The following is an 11,485-nucleotide window of genomic DNA, read 5'->3' on the forward strand; positions in this document are numbered from 1 at the left end:
TTCTTCCAATCAGTTTATCCCACGTAAGCACCTCCGTAAAGTCAGTAAAAAATTGCCCGTGCGTGTAGCATTGCTCACGCGACCACTGTGGCGACAAGTACGTCTCATCGTGCCATCTTCCCTGGCATGCTCTCCTCTTCATGTTTCTTTTCTTTCTAATCATGATTCCCAAATTCTCGATCGATCAAACAGGTTAACAGGGAAGTGTTGATAGGGCGCTCGAATCATTGCACACATTTTTTTTGCGGGTGAATCATTGCACACATAACCAGATTATATTACAGAGAGAAGGTACTATACTAATTACTATACCCTAGAAGATTTTGTCACCATATTAGATGATCTTCTGTACTTAATCTAATATTTTAATTAGCTTTGCACTAATTTTAAAAACTATTTGTTCTTTTCAATTTCAGCAGGGTCATATCGAGTTCGGGTAGAAAGTACCCATCCGGAAGTGATAAAAAGAAAAAGGAAGAAGGAAGCAGATGAGAAGAAAGAAGCATTGAGACACTAGTAGAAAAAGGGCCTAATGTGAAGCTCATTAGTCCCGGTTTGTATTTGAACCGGCACTAATGTGACCATTAGTGCCGGTTCCAACGGCTAGGCGGGCGGCTCTCATTAGTACCGGTTCGTGGCGAACCGTTAGTACCGGTTCATGCCACGAACCGTTACTAAAGAGGTGGTGGCAGGCTTTTGTCAAGCTGGGGCCCCACCAGCACCTCTAGTTCCGGTTCATGCCACGAATCGGGACTAGAAATGCACCTTTAGTCCCAGTTCATCTAACAAACCAGTACTAAAGGTCTTCCTATATAAACCCCTTCGTCCAGCCCGAGCGCTCTGTTCTGCCTCTTTCCTCTCCTCTGTTTTCTTCCTCTTCCTCTCGATCTCACATTCTATTTTTGCCAAAATTTGTGAAGATTTGAAGGCATCCCATCCATCCAAGTGATTACAAAGGTTAGCAACTTTGTCCTTTCATCTCTCATTGCTAGATTAGCTCTTGCAATGCTCTATAAGTATAAGTATAGTGATTTGTGGGTTTTATTTTCGGAGGAATTATATGTGGTAGTATTTGATTTATATGCAATTTGAGGTCAAAATAACTCTTAGTTTGCTTATGTAGGTGTGGTTTACTTAGTGCCTTCCCGTCTCCGTCCTAACCACCGTCGATCGCCCGCACCGTCCCGTCGCCAGCTCCACCTTGTGGTGAGCCTCTTGTTCTTATCTTTTATATATATAAAAAATCATGTTTGCGTGATTTAGATATATAGTTACTTGTATAATTATCTTACCCGTACGTTGTTTGTTATACATAGTGTCATGGTTTTGATATCCGTCCCCGTCGGCCCTCGTCCGGGTTATGATTCAGATGTGGTATATTCTCTTTTATAACTATTTGTTGCATTTCGTGTTTATGACAAATTATGCCCATCAAGTTGACATAGATATTTTTATCTAGGAGGTATGTGAACCGGAAATTCCAACTGACCCTATTGTCGAGAGGTTAAACTTAGTTGAAATGAAAACGAGTATTTGAAAGAAAAATTAAAAAGAATTGAGGGGGAGAAGATGGAATTGGAGTTGCATGTTGCCGATGTCATCAATGATCACAAGATCAAGATGGAGAAAATGCGCTTGAAGATTAGAAAGATTAGAAAATATGCCATCGATAGTGAGGCTTGGTATCATTATGCTATTGGATCAATTGTTACCTTAGTTGCGATCTTGATCGCATTTGTTGTTGCATTTAAATGCTTTAGCTAGAGAGTTATTTGTATGTTGTTTTATGAGAGTAAGTATTAATTTGGTCTTTTTGGTGCTGTGTAATGAAGATGAGCCGGCAATGGATGTATGATGACCGATGCTCTACCCAGTTCATTAATGGCGTGCATACTTTTCTGCTTGCGGCTGAGGCAAACAAGTGGGTGGATGGTTTTATGCCTTGTCCATGTGCTGGCTGTAAGAATGATCAGAATTACTCTAAGTCAAGAACCATTCACGTCCACCTGTTTGAGTCCGGTTTCATGCCCCACTATAATGTTTGGACCAAACACGGAGAAAGAGGGGTTATGATGGAAGGCAATGAAGAAGAAGAGGACGACGACAGCTATCCTGTCCATGGGTTCCCTGAATACGATGGTACAACAATGGGGGAAGAAGTTGAGCCAGCAATGCGGGAAGAAGCTGAAGAAGCGGCATCAGATGAGCCCGCTGATGATCAGGTCAGGCCATTGCCGATGCAAAGAGAAACTGCGCAAGTGAAAAGGAGAAGAAGAAGTTGCAGCACATGTTAGAGGATCACAAGAAATTGTTGTACCCGAATTGTGAAGCTGACAAGAAAAAGCTGGGCACCACACTGGAATTGCTGCAATGGAAGGCAGAGAATGGTGTATCTGACAAGGGATTTGGTAAGTTGCTGATAATGTTAAAGAAGATGCTTCCAAAGGACAACGAATTGCCCGAGAGTACATACGAAGCAAAGAAGGTTGTCTGCCCTCTAGGATTAGAGGTGCAGAAGATACATGCATGCCCTAATGACTGCATCCTCTACCGCAGTAAGTACGAGGATTTGAACGCGTGCCCGGTATGCGGTGCATTGTGCTATAAGATCAGCCGCGATGACCCTAGTGATGTCGAGGGCCAGCGCCCCAGGAAGAAGATTCCTGCCAAGGTGATGTGGTATGCTCCTATAATACCACGGTTGAAACGTTTGTTCCAAAACAAAGAGCATGCCTGATGATGTCTGCTAGGACTACGTCGGTGTTTCCCCCAAGAGGAGAGGATGATGTAGCACATCGACGGTAGGTAATTCCCTCAGTTATGAAACCAAGGTATCAAACTAGTAGGAGAACTAAGCAACAAAACGTAAACAGCCCCTGCACACAAATAACAGCCACTCGCAACCCGACGTGTTAAAGGGGTTGTCAATTCCTTTCGGGTAACGGCGCCAGAAATTGGCGAGGAGACGGGAGAATATTGTAATAGATTGAAGTAATAGATCGCAAATAAAATAAAGTGCAGCAAAGTCTTTTTGTGTTTTTGGTTTAATAGATCTGAATAAAAACGCAAAGGAAAAGTAGATCGCAAGGAAAATATATGAGAAAGAAGACCCGGGGGCCGTAGGTTTCACTAGTGGCTTCTCTCGAGAAAAATAGCAAACGGTGGGTGAACAAATTACTGTTGGGCAATTGATAGAACTTCAAATAATTATGACGATATCCATGCAATGACCATTACATAGGCATCACGTCCAAGATTAGTAGACCGACTCCTGCCTGCATCTACTACTATTACTCCACACATCGACCGCTATCCAGCATGCATCTAGTGTATTAAGTTCATGGAAAAACGGAGTAATGCAATAAGAACGATGACAAGATGTAGACAAGATCCATTTATCTATTGCGGCAGATATTAGATCTCGTCTTTTTATGCTTAGTAGCAACGATACATACCTGTCGGTTCCCTTTCTGTCACCGGGATCAAGCACCGTAAGATTGAACCCACTACCGGGCACCTCTTCCCATTGCAAGATAAATAGATCAAGTTGGCCAAACAAAACCCAAATATCGGAGAAGAAATACGAGGCTATAAGAGATCATGCATATAAGAGATCAAAGAAACTCAAATAACTTTCATGGATATAAAAAGATATGACAGATCATAAACTCGAAGTTCATCGGATCCCAACAAACACACCGCAAAAGAGTTACATCATATGGATCTCCAAGAGACCATTGTATTGACAATCAAAAGAGAGAGAGGAAGCCATCTAGCTACTAAGTACGGACCCGAAGGTCTACAAAGAACTACTCACGCATCATCGGAGAGGCACCAATGGAAGTGGTGAACCCCTCTGTGATGGTGTCTAGATTGGATCTGGTGGTTCTGGACTCTGCGGCAGCCGGATGAATATTTTGTCGACTCCCCTAGGGTTTCTGGAATATTGGGGTATTTATAGAGCAAAGAGGCGGTCCCGGGGGCACCCGAGGTGGGCACAACCCACCAGGGCGCGCTTGGGCCTCCTGGCGCGCCCTGGTGGGTTGTGCCCCCCTCGGGGCACCCCCTAGGTGCAACCAGGGCCCATTGCCTTCCTTCTGGCCCATAAAAAAATCATCGTGGAGTTTCGTGGCATTTGGACTCCGTTTGATATTGATTTCCTGCGATGTAAAAAACAGCAACTGGCACTTGGCACTGTTGGGGATCGTAGCAGAATTTTAAAATTTCCTACGCATCACCAAGATCCATCTATGGAGTATACTAGCAACGAGGGGAAAGGAGTGCATCTACATACCCATGTAGATCGCGAGCGGAAGCGTTCAAGTGAACGGGGTTGATGGAGTCGTACTCGTCGTGATCCAAATCACCGATGACCGAGTGCCGAACGGACGGCACCTCCGCGTTCAACACACGTACGGAGCAGCGACGTCTCCTCCTTCTTGATCCAGCAAGGGGGAAGGAGAGGTTGATGGAGATCCAGCAGCACGACGGCGTGGTGGTGGAAGTAGCGGGGATCCCGGCAGGGCTTCGCCAAGCACAAGCGGGAGGGAGAGGTGTTGCAGGGGGAGAGGGAGGCGCCAAAGGCTGTTGTGTTCCTGCCCTCCCTCCCCCCACTATATATAGGCCCCCTGGGGGGGGGGCGCCGGCCCTGGATCCCATCTACAAGGGGGGGGGGGGGCGGCGGCCAGGGGGGAAACTTGCCCCCCAAGGCAAGTGGGGCGCCCCCCACCCCTAGGGTTTCCAACCCTAGGCGCAGGGGGAGGCCCAAGGGGGGGCGCCCCAGCCCACTAAGGGCTAGTTCCCTTCCCACTTCAGCCCATGGGGCCCTCCGGGATAGGTGGCCCCACCCGGTGGACCCCCGGGACCCTTCTGGTGGTCCCGGTACAATACCGATAACCCCCGAAACTTTCCCGGTGGCCGAAACTGGACTTCCTATATATAATTCTTCACCCCCGGACCATTCCGGAACTCCTCGTGACGTCCGGGATCTCATCCGGGACTCCGAACAACTTTCAGGTTTCCGCATACTAATATCTCTATAACCCTAGCGTCACCGAACCTTAAGTGTGTAGACCCTACGGGTTCGGGAGACATGCAGACATGACCGAGACGCCTCTCCGGTCAATAACCAACAGCGGGATCTGGATACCCATGTTGGCTCCCATATGTTCCACGATGATCTCATCAGATGAACCACGATGTCAAGGATTCAATCAATCCCGTATACAATTCCCTTTGTCAATCGGTACGTTACTCGCCCGAGATTCGATCGTCGGTATCCCAATACCTCGTTCAATCTCGTTACCGGCAAGTCACTTTACTCATACCGTAATGCATGATCCCATGGCTAACTCCTTAGTCACATTGAGCTCATTATGATGATGCATTAACGAGTGGGCCCAGAGATACCTCTCCGTCATACGGAGTGACAAATCCCAGTCTCGATCCGTGCCAACCCAACAGACACTTTCGGAGATACCCGTAGTGCACCTTTATAGTCACCCAGTTACGTTGTGACGTTTGGCACACCCAAAGCACTCCTACGGCATCCGGGAGTTGCACGATCTCATGGTCTAAGGAAGAGATACTTGACATTGGAAAAGCTCTAGCAAACGAACTACACGATCTTTTGTGCTATGCTTAGGATTGGGTTCTGTCCATCACATCATTCTCCTAATGATGTGATCCCGTTATCAATGACATCCAATGTCCATAGTCAGGAAACCATGACTATCTGTTGATCAACGAGCTAGTCAACTAGAGGCTTACTAGGGACACGTTGTGGTCTTTGTATTCACACATGTATTACGATTTCCGGATAACACAATTATAGCATGAACAATAGACAGTTATGATGAACAAAGAAATATAATAATAACCATTTATTATTGCCTCTAGGGCATATTTCCAACAGTCTCCCACTTGCACTAGAGTCAATAATCTAGTTACATTGTGATGAATCGAACACCCATAGCGTCCTGGTGTTGATCATGTTTTGCTCTAGGGAGAGGTTTAGTCAACGGATCTGCTACATTCAGGTCCGTATGTACTTTACAAATATCTATGTCTCCATTTTGAACACTTTCACGAATGGAGTTGAAGCGACACTTGATATGCCTGGTCTTCCTGTGAAATCTGGGCTCCTTCGCAAGGGCAATAGCTCCAGTGTTGTCACAGAAGAGAGTCAACGGGCCCGACGCATTGGGAATCACCCCTAGGTCGGTAATGAACTCCTTCATCCAGATTGCTTCTTGCGCTGCCTCTGAGGCTGCCATGTACTCCGCTTCACATGTAGATCCCGCCACGACGCTTTGCTTGCAACTGCACCAGCTTACTGCCCCTCCATTCAAAATATACACGTATCCGGTTTGTGACTTCGAGTCATCCAGATCTGTGTCGAAGCTAGCGTCGACGTAACCCTTTACGACGAGCTCTTCGTCACCTCCATAAACGAGAAACATATCCTTAGTCCTCTTCAGGTACTTCAGGATATTCTTGACCGCTGTCCAGTGTTCCATGCCGGGATTACTTTGGTACCTTCCTACCAAACTTACGGCAAGGTTTACATCAGGTCTTAGACACAGCATGGCATACATAATAGACCCTATGGCCGAGGCATAGGGGATGACACTCATCTTTTCTCTATCTTCTGCCGTGGTCGGGCATTGAGCCGTGCTCAATTGCACACCTTGCAATACAGGCAAGAACCCCTTCTTGGACTGATCCATATTGAACTGCTTCAATATCTTGTCAAGGTACGTACTTTGTGAAAGACCAATGAGGCGTCTTGATCTATCTCTATAGATCTTGATGCCTAATATATAAGCAGCTTCTCCAAGGTCCTTCATTGAAAAACACTTATTCAAATAGGCCTTTATACTTTCCAAGAATTCTATATCATTTCCCATCAATAGTATGTCATCCACATATAATAAGAGAAATGCTACAGAGCTCCCACTCACTTTCTTGTAAACACAGGCTTCTCCATAAGTCTGTGTAAACCCAAACGCTTTGATCATCTCATCAAAACGAATGTTCCAACTCCGAGATGCTTGCACTAGTCCATAGATGGAGCGCTGGAGCTTGCATACCTTGTTAGCATTCTCAGGATCGACAAAACCTTCCGGCTGCATCATATACAATTCTTCCTTAAGAAAGCCGTTAAGGAATGCCGTTTTGACGTCCATCTGCCATATCTCATAATCATAGTATGCGGCAATTGCTAACATGATTCGGACGGACTTCAGCTTCGCTACGGGTGAGAAAGTCTCATCGTAGTCAACCCCTTGAACTTGTCGATAACCCTTAGCGACAAGTCGAGCCTTATAGATGGTCATGTTACCATCCGCGTCTGTCTTCTTCTTAAAGATCCATTTACTTTATATGGCTCGCCGACCATCGGGCAAGTCAGTCAAAGTCCATACTTCGTTTTCATACATGGATCCTATCTCGGATTTCATGGCTTCTAGCCATTTGTCGGAATCCGGGCCCGCCATCGCTTCTTCATAGTTCGAAGGTTCACCGTTGTCTAACAACATGATTTCCAGGACAGGGTTGCCGTACCACTCTGGTGCGGAACGTGTCCTTGTGGACCTACGAAGTTCAGTAGTAACTTGATCCGAAGCTTCATGATCATCATCATTAACTTCCTCCCCAGTCGGTGTAGGCACCACAGGAACATCTTCCCGCGCTGCGCTACTTTCCGGTTCGGAAGGGGTGACTATCACCTCATCAAGTTCCACTTTCCTCCCACTCAATTCTTTCGAGAGAAACTCTTTCTCCAGAAAGGACCCATTCTTGGCAACAAAGATTTTGCCTTCGGATCTGAGGTAGAAGGTATACCCAATGGTTTCCTTAGGGTATCCTATGAAGATGCATTTTTCCGACATGGGTTCGAGCTTTTCAGGTTGAAGTTTCTTGACATAAGCATCGCATCCCCAAACTTTTAGAAACGACAGCTTAGGTTTCTTCCCAAACCATAATTCATACGGTGTCGTCTCAACGGATTTCGACGGAGCCCTATTTAAAGTGAATGCGGCAGTCTCTAAAGCATAGCCCCAAAATGAGAGCGGTAGATCGGTAAGAGACATCATAGATCGCACCATATCCAATAGAGTGCGATTACGACGTTCGGACACACCATTTCGCTGAGGTGTTCCAGGCGGCGTGAGTTGTGAAACTATTCCACATTTCCTTAAGTGCGTACCAAATTCGTGACTTAAATATTCTCCACCACGATCTGATCGTAAGAATTTTATTTTCCTGTCACGTTGATTCTCAACCTCACTCTGAAATTCCTTGAACTTTTCAAAGGTTTCAGACTTGTGTTTCATTAGGTAGACATACCCATATCTACTTAAGTCATCAGTGAGAGTGAGAACATAACGATATCCTCCGCGAGCCTCAACACTCATTGGACCGCACACATCGGTATGTATGATTTCCAATAAGTTGGTTGCTCGCTCCATTGTTCCGGAGAACGGAGTCTTGGTCATCTTACCCATGAGGCATGGTTCGCACGTGTCAAATGATTCGTAATCAAGAGACTCCAAAAGTCCATCTGCATGGAGCTTCTTCATGCGTTTGACACCAATGTGACCAAGGCGGCAGTGCCACAAGTATGTGGGACTATCGTTATCAACTTTACATCTTTTGGTATTCACACTATGAATATGTGTAACATCACGTTCGAGATTCATCAAGAATAAACCATTGACCAGCGGGGCATGACCATAAAACATATCTCTCATATAAATAGAACAACCATTATTCTCGGATTTAAATGAGTAGCCATCTCGAATTAAACGAGATCCAGATACAATGTTCATGCTCAAAGCTGGCACTAAATAACAATTATTGAGGTTTAAAACTAATCCCGTAGGTAAATGCAGAGGCAGCCTGCCGACGGCGATCACATCGACCTTGGAACCATTCCCGACGCGCATCGTCACCTCGTCCTTCGCCAGTCTCCGCTTATTCCGCAGTTCCTGTTTTGAGTTACAAATATGAGCAACCGCACCGGTATCAAATACCCAGGAGCTACTACGAGTACTGGTAAGGTACACATCAATTACATGTATATCACATATACCTTTGGTGTTGCCGGCCTTCTTGTCCGCTAAGTATTTGGGGCAGTTCCGCTTCCAGTGACCACTTCCCTTGCAATAAAAGCACTCAGTCTCAGGCTTGGGTCCATTCTTTGACTTCTTCCCGGCAACTGGCTTACCGGGCGCGGCAACTCCCTTGCCGTCCTTCTTACCCTTGCCTTTCTTGAACTTATTGGTTTTATTCACCATCAACACTTGATGTTCCTTTTTGATCTCCACCTCAGCTGATTTCAGCATTGAATATACCTCAGGAATGGTCTTTTCCATCCCCTGCATATTGAAGTTCATCACAAAGCTCTTGTAGCTCGGTGGAAGCGACTAAAGGATTCTGTCAATGACCGCGTCATCCGGGAGATTAACTCCCAGCTGAGACAAGCGGTTGTGTAACCTAGACATTCTGAGTATGTGCTCACTAACAGAACTATTTTCCTCCATTTTACAGCTGAAGAACTTGTCGGAGACTTCATATCTCTCGACCCGGGCATGAGCTTGGAAAACCATTTTCAGCTCTTCGAACATCTCATATGCTCCATGTTTCTCAAAACGCTTTTGGAGACCCGGTTCTAAGCTTTAAAGCATGCCGCACTGAACGAGGGAGTAATCATCAGCACGTGATTGCCAAGCGTTCATAACGTCTTGGTTCTCTGGGATTGGTGCTTCACCTAGCGGTGCTTCTAGGACATAATCTTTCTTGGCAGCTATGAGGATGATCCTCAGGTTCCGGACCCAGTCCGTATAGTTGCTGCCATCATCTTTCAGCTTGGTTTTCTCTAGGAACGCGTTGAAGTTGAGGACAACGTGGGCCATTTGATCTACAAGACATATTGTAAAGATTTTAGACTAAGTTCATGATAATTAAGTTCATCTAATCAAATTACTCAATGAACTCCCACTCAGATAGACATCCCTCTAGTCATCTAAGTGAAACATGATCCGAGTTAACTAGGCCGTGTCCGATCATCACGTGAGACGGACTAGTCAAGATCGGTGAACATCTCCATGTTGATCGTATCTTCTATACGACTCATGCTCGACCTTTCGGTCCTCCGTGTTCCGAGGCCATGTCTGTACATGCTAGGCTCGTCAAGTCAACCTAAGTGTATTGCGTGTGTTCCGAGGCCATGTCTGTACATGCTAGGCTCGTCAACACCCGTTGTATGCGAACGTTAGAATCTATCACACCCGATCATCACGTGGTGCTTCGAAACAACGAACCTTCGCAACGGTGCACAGTTAGGGGGAACACTTTCTTGAAATTATTATAAGGGATCATCTTACTTACTACCGTCGTTCTAAGCAAATAAGATGCAAAACATGATAAACATCACATGCAATCAAATAGTGACATGATATGGCCAATATCATTTTGCTCCTTTGATCTCCATCTTCGGGGCACCATGATCATCTTCGTCACCGGCATGACACCATGATCTCCATCATCATGATCTCCATCATTGTGTCTTCATGAAGTTGTCACGCCAACGATTACTTCTACTTCTATGGCTAACGCGTTTAGCAATAAAGTAAAGTAATTTACATGGCGTTATTCAATGACACGCAGGTCATACAAAAAATAAAGACAACTCCTATGGCTCCTGCCGGTTGTCATACTCATCGACATGCAAGTCGTGATTCCTATTACAAGAATATGATCAATCTCATACATCACATATATCATTCATCACATCTTCTGGCCATATCACATCACAAGGCACATGCTGCAAAAACAAGTTAGACGTCCTCTAATTGTTGTTGCAAGTTTTTACGTGGCTTCTATAGGTTTCTAGCAAGAACGTTTCTTACCTACGTAAAACCACAACGTGATATGCCAATTTCTATTTACCCTTCATAAGGACCCTTTTCATCGAATCCGTTCCGACTAAAGTGGGAGAGACAGACCCGCTAGCCACCTTATGCAACTAGTGCATGTCAGTCGGTGGAACCTGTCTCACGTAAGCGTACGTGTAAGGTCGGTCCGGGCCGCTTCATCCCACAATACCATCGAAACAAGATAAGACTAGTAGCGGCAAGAAGAATTGGCAACATCTACGCCCACAACTGCTTTGTGTTCTACTCGTGCATAGTAACTACGCATAGGCCTGCCTCATGATGCCACTGTTGGGGATCGTAGCAGAATTTTAAAATTTCCTACGCATCACCAAGATCCATCTATGGAGTATACTAGCAACGAGGGGAAAGGAGTGCATCTACATACCCTTGTAGATCGTGAGCGGAAGCGTTCAAGTGAACGGGGTTGATGGAGTCGTACTCGCCGTGATCCAAATCACCGATGACCGAGTGCCGAACGGACGGCACCTCCGCGTTCAACACACGTACGGAGCAGCGACGTCTCCTCCTTCTTGATCTAGCAAGGGGGA

This window comes from Triticum aestivum, chromosome 7D, assembly GCF_018294505.1.
Source record: "Triticum aestivum cultivar Chinese Spring chromosome 7D, IWGSC CS RefSeq v2.1, whole genome shotgun sequence".
Taxonomy (NCBI): domain Eukaryota; kingdom Viridiplantae; phylum Streptophyta; class Magnoliopsida; order Poales; family Poaceae; genus Triticum; species Triticum aestivum.